This window comes from Enhydra lutris, unplaced genomic scaffold, assembly GCF_002288905.1.
Source record: "Enhydra lutris kenyoni isolate GAN:26980312 unplaced genomic scaffold, ASM228890v2 scaffoldscaffold21, whole genome shotgun sequence".
Taxonomy (NCBI): Eukaryota; Metazoa; Chordata; class Mammalia; order Carnivora; family Mustelidae; genus Enhydra; species Enhydra lutris.
In genome coordinates this window covers 22,516,597-22,522,746 of record NW_019154105.1, presented here as the reverse complement: position 1 = coordinate 22,522,746, position 6,150 = coordinate 22,516,597, and the positions used below count along the sequence as shown (strand labels likewise).

The following is a 6,150-nucleotide window of genomic DNA, read 5'->3' as shown; positions in this document are numbered from 1 at the left end:
GGATAGCACTTGGGAAATGTAGTCCTAGAAAAGGCAGATTTTAACTGAAGTGTCTTGACAAAGGTAAGCATCCATTTTAACATGGGAATCACTAGGGTAATGGCTTCTCTGGATCATAGCAGCCAGCATGATACCTGCATGTTCCGTAGTGAGGTACTATAGAGCTATGTGCACAAACACCCACCCATTTAAGCTTTCAGTAAATACAAAGCATCTTTTTAAACCATTTCAGTAAAATAAATAAAAAAAATATTGCATTTCTACTGGCCTGTTCTGCCTCTTGAACTGACTTGGAGAGTTGTTCATGACAGAAGGTACAATAGTTAATTAGTTGCTACTCCACACTCCTTAGGCTCCAATACTTCCCGCTCTTCAAGCTTCAGTGCCTTTTTTGCTGCAGTACTTATTTTTCATTAGCACTGCCACTACCATGAGACCAACACCCCCAGGGACTGGAGTGATGTAACCAGCCTTCTTTCTGATTCTTTCAAAATCCACATCTCCAACCAACTTGGTTTAGCAGTTACGGGATCTTGAACTCTATTCCCACATTGATGATTGCTGCTCCCTCCTTGATCCTATCTGCTGTGATCAGATTTGGACTGTCTGCCGCAGAGATCACAATGTCTGCAAAAGAATTGTGTGTTTCTTTAGTTGCTCTTTGGGAGTGTGTATCAATGAGGTATTATAAGAGTGGCATCGCCTCTAGGGCATTCATGTGCCCCATCTGTGTGTAGTAGCGTTGCAATGGGCATTCCAACATTTTTTTTACTTCCCAGCCACAACCACATTCTTTCCTAGGGTTGGAATGCTAGTTCATTTAATTATTTTCCAGACACTCCGTGGGGTAGCCGATAACATGGAATACTGGTCCAAACACATTTGCCCTACATTAATTACATGAAAGCCACCAACATCCTTGTCTGGAGAAACAGCATTGCAGATCTTTCTCTCCTCTCTGTGCTCTGGAAGAGGTAGCTGAACAAGGAGGCCAACTGCATTACCATCATTATTTAGATTATTGATTAAATTCAACAGTTCTTCCTCAGAAATTGAAACTGGTTTCACAATTGTCTCACTGTCAATTCCCACTTCTGCAGCTGCCTTGGTTTTGTAGAGGACATAGGAGTAACTTACAGGCTTCTCATCAACCAGAACCACACTTAGGTGTGGTTGCTTGTCACCTGATGCCACACATTCTTCCACCTCCTGCTGCATTTCCTGCTTGATCTGCCAGGCAAGTTTCCTTCCAAAAGTGACAACAGTTTCATTTTCAACTACCAAGAGGTGGAAGGAGTGATGGCAGATGGGCAGTTCTGTGTGGTCCAGAGCACCTGGGTGGCCAATATGGGCACAAGGGAAGCAGCAGCCATCACCAATGCTGGTGTCCGTGTCAGGCTAAATATATAATTTTACTCATGTTATTAATCTGTTAACTACCCAAAACACGCTGAACATTTCGCTGGTATCTATGCCTATAGTTTATTTTAATTTTCCGTGTTGAGATGCTTTATGTAAACATTATAAATTTAAAATAGTTTTGACATCAGCACTCTTTTTACAGTTTCAACCTTACATTTATAGCATGTGTGAGTTTATATGCTGAGACTAATGGGTCCTATTTCAAACATTAAAAAATTTTACTTTAGCTTTATCAGTAGGGCATTGCCTAGTAGGTTCTTAAATGTTGACTAATGGCTCGGTGAGAGTAGCTTCGGATGTGGGAGGTTCAGAATATTGTGTTAAAGGGCAGTTGCTGAGATCAAGGCTAAACGATGTAGCTTCTGGAGTGTTTATATCATCCATATCCTATAAAGCTGGTTTTGGAGAAGTGAAACATTAGACATTTTAATCAATATTTCTTAGAGTAAATCTCTGAAGAGATGACAGCAAACGAGAACCCATCTTCTGGCAAAAGTGAAAGGAAAGTGAATCATTTTTTTCAAAGGAAGTAATGTGTGAAAAATGCTTTTCAACTATAAAGTGGTACACAGTTGCTTACTCTTGAAATCACTATGATTGTTATTAGAGCTAGTTTGAAAGTCAATTGCTGATCTCAGCTCAGCCAAACTACCAGGTCTATCATATTGTCCCATGACTCAAGACAAACAAATTCCATATGCCATTTGTAATGGACGTTATTATTAGCTATTGTTTCTAGCTAACAGATCACTTTTTCTCTTATCCCTCTGCTCCCCTCCCCTTGTATTTAAAAAGCCCATGTCTGTACATCCATATTAACTTAGGCCTAGCCAAGCTTAATTCTCCATTTTTGGGGTCAGAATAATATGTTTGGGAGATCCAAGCGGAGTCAGTCATAATCCTTCCCTGGGATGTACATATGGGTGTTGGAGAGAAACATTTCTCTTTTCTATGGATGTTTGAGGTGACTTTTTGATGGGCCAACTTCCTTGGATGCATTGAGGAAACCAATGGGTAAATTTGTCATATGATAGAATTAGAATAATACACAGAGAAAATCAAACCTGAGAGATGGGGCAGGTGAGAGAGAGAACTAATAACATAATTTGCGTTACTTGATCCAATTGTGTCTGAATCTAGTAACTTCTGAATTAATCAGTTTCACAGATTAATTCATCCTTTTTGTGCTTAAACTATTTTTAGTTGGTGTTCCTTCCCTTGCACTGAAAGTCTGACAAATATACCAGTCTTGTGTAGGATATTTCAGCTACCAATCCCAGTGACCTCATTTTTTTTTCTTAGTCCTTTCTCCATTTTCTAATTACATGATCATTTGGTGGTTAAGTATAAGGATGCTGAACTAGATTACCTAAGCTTGAATCTTGGCTCTTCTACTTTTTAGATATATAATCTTGGGCAAGTTATTTAACCTCTTTAAGCTTATTTCTATATCAGCAAAATGAAATAATTGATTATATCCACTTTTGTTAAGGATTAACTGAGTTAATGCTTGTAAAGTGTTTAGAAAAGGTCTTGATGCCTGGTACTGGTCCAGTAGGTATTAGCTATTTTAATATTGGATTCTAAAACAGACAAAAGATATAAATATTTTTCTTTGTCTTTATTGTCTCATTTAAAATTGTTAGATTTTAAGGGATAAAGACCTTGCTTTTTTGGTTTGGATAGATTATGGCACATAGTATAATCATATGTTTTTGATAAGCATTGCCCTAGTTTACTTGTTCCTACACTACGTGGTCAATGTAGGAACCTGTCATTCATAGTCTCCTTCCTGATTTGCTAGCCTTGATCCATTTCTTGCTGTACTTAACTTCTCTTTTGTCCTCATTATTTTCTACCTGTCTCAAGGCTCTTGCCTAACTGTTCTTTTCCTCTTCTTGACTATGATTTGTATTCTCCTTCTTATGATGCTATTTCAAACCGCCACCCTTCTCATTAAAACCCTTAATGAGAAGGGCTCTTATTGGGTCTACCCAACCCCCATGAGCACAGTCAGGGCAGCATTCAATAAATATTTATGGTTAAGAAATTATAGAACACAGCCCAAGTTTATAGTGAAGGGGAACTAACTACAAACTGATCGTGTGACCTAATACAGGCTCTTCAAACTTGTGTTTCTCAAAGGTTGTTATTTCCTGCCTAGTGTCTTCTGCAACCATTAATTTTCGTTAGTGGTAAGCAATTTGAAAGTATTTTTATATTAAACAAGGATGTATTATTGAATATAAAACAAAATTTACATTGTTTTAGAAGATGAAAACACACTAAAGAAATGTCTTCATTTTTCTGTGCTGAGCCTAAGGACTCAAATGCTTTGGGAATGTAAGCGGTGGGACATAAGTTACTGTTCTTTGTGTTAAAGATACCTCTGTGAAAACACTTGAGAAGAATAGTACAGTACTGTTGATTCCCTTTGTCAATGTTAGATGGGCTCATGTTCACAACAGTCAGAACTTAATAATAGCTACCATTTCTTATATGCCTAAAACTCTGCTGCACACTTTACAGTAACATATAATTTTATATTCACAGCAAGTCTATTTTACAGAAGAGGAAACTGAATTTTAAAAAAGTTAAATAACTGGAATGAGGTCTATTTTATATGGTGATTTGGAGTCAAATCCAAGTCTGTAAAGCTCAACTATAGTGCACAGCCTATGAGAAATAATTCAGAATAACCTCATTCAAGATGAGAAATTTAAGGACAATTGAAAACATCACCTTCCATCAGTAAGGGCCTGCTTGAGGTCTTATAGGAACTTCCAGGTAAAAGGAAGAAGGGTGAGAAAGAAAGCAGAATGCGTGTATGCATGTTATATATATATATGTATATAAGTCTGTATATAAACATGTGTATACATATGTATATAAAACAACTTGCTTGCATTATAAGATATCCCTATATCTGAAAATTGAAATGATTACCATTGTACCTTCTGCCAATTCAGTTTTAAAACCAGCTAGCTTTTGTTCCAGGAAAGGATGCTATGGGATTTGCTTTTGTATAAGTCATGTTCTATTTAGGCCTCAAGCACACTCTGGTGAATATAATGAATGCCAGCATCTTGATGGACAATTTTCCGTGAACATTGTCCCCTAGGATTACATTTCTTCAACTAAAATCATTGGAGAAGGTCAAACAGCCTGCTTTATTGTACATTATTTACAATAGAAAATTTATTAAATTCCTTTCCTAAAACTCTTTGATAGAGCTATTTACCATCATTACATTTTCCTTCTCTTTTTCTCCTTTGCAAAGGTTGACTTGGCAAGAATTTTATTTCACTTTGCTACACTATGGACCTTTGGTTCATGTTCTCATTTATTTTGGCAAGTGAACCATTTTGTCTGTTTGGCTTAAAATGGCCCACTATACAGCAAGAGCATAGGCTAGCATATTTTCTGTTTATGCACTTGATCCTCATTGATCTACATATGCAAAGCTTAATGAAACCGTCTAAGCATAAAACTTCATCTGAGCTTCTAAAGTTAATATTGATTCTGTTTGTGAATGCTAGTGCAGAGAGTCAGACTGTTTCTCAGAATATTCCATGGAACACATATTAGTATCCCAAGATGCTTGTGCAAAGGGCTTCAGCAGTCAAATGAGTTGCAGAGATGCTATATAAATACATCTTGTCTTCAAGATTTGCACCATAATTTATATATAATTGTCTCATCTTGCAACTAAAAGAATAGCAGGCTTTGTTTAATCCAAAGTCTCCTTAACTTATTTGTTCGGGTTTGAAAGTATTGGTTCTCAACTTTCTGTGGCACTATTTTTTTCTGGAAATAGGCTTTGGAAAATACTTACCAGTACCCACTGGTTTGTAAGTCCAGTTGAAACTGGGTTAGAATTTAGCTCTATTATTGGGGTAGCACATTTGTCTTTCATGAGTTAAAGATTCCTTTTCTGGGGAATATATTTACTTCATAATATTGTTGTTAAATTAAGTAAGTTAACACATCTAAAGTAAATAGTATGATACTTGACATATATTTTAGTTCACCGACTACTTAATTTTTGTTTGCCTTCATTTTCTTCAAGCAGCTCTTGAAATTTCATTTTATGAATTCTTCCTTCAATAATTGATCTAGAAAGGTGCTCTAGACCTAAATTCATCTGAAGTAACTGTGCCCTTCTCTTGACTATATTTTCAAATGTTAAACAGAAAATGCATTCCCCTTCCTATGATTACTCTGCTTAAAAACAAAGATAATTAATGGTCCCGTTTTAATCCAGATATGAAAATCATATGGTGCCAGGGAAGGAAGTGCAGGGTACAATCTCTAGCTTTTGCACCTGACATTAAGTTCCTCAGGTGGCCAAATGCTAGGTTTATCAGAGAAAAATAAATAAAGTCCTTTTAAGGCTTTGTGAATCATGTAGAAATACCAGAAAATCATGGTATATATATCTGAATAGGGTACTATCATTAGAAAAAATAAAAAAAACCTATAGCAATAACCTGATACATTCTGAGGTACCAGTTTTGCCTTTGGATAATGATTGTGATTGCCATCTACACTGAGTATCTCAACTTGCTGAATTTGTTGTTTTTAGAAACAACCAGGCTATAAAAATAAAACTAGAAGGACTATACTACATTTGTAAAATTGCTTGTAGTTCTGGTTGTTTGCCTTCAAGGAAAATATAAGGGAAGAAATTCCAGATAAATAAATATATCTTGTTTATGATGCTGTTTA

General features: G+C 36.3%; 1 pseudogene; it reads right to left on the bottom strand.

Moving 5' to 3' along the window:
* Positions 1–323: 323 nt before the first annotated feature.
* On the bottom strand, positions 324–1,373 carry LOC111149325 (annotated as a pseudogene).
* Positions 1,374–6,150: the final 4,777 nt, after the last annotated feature.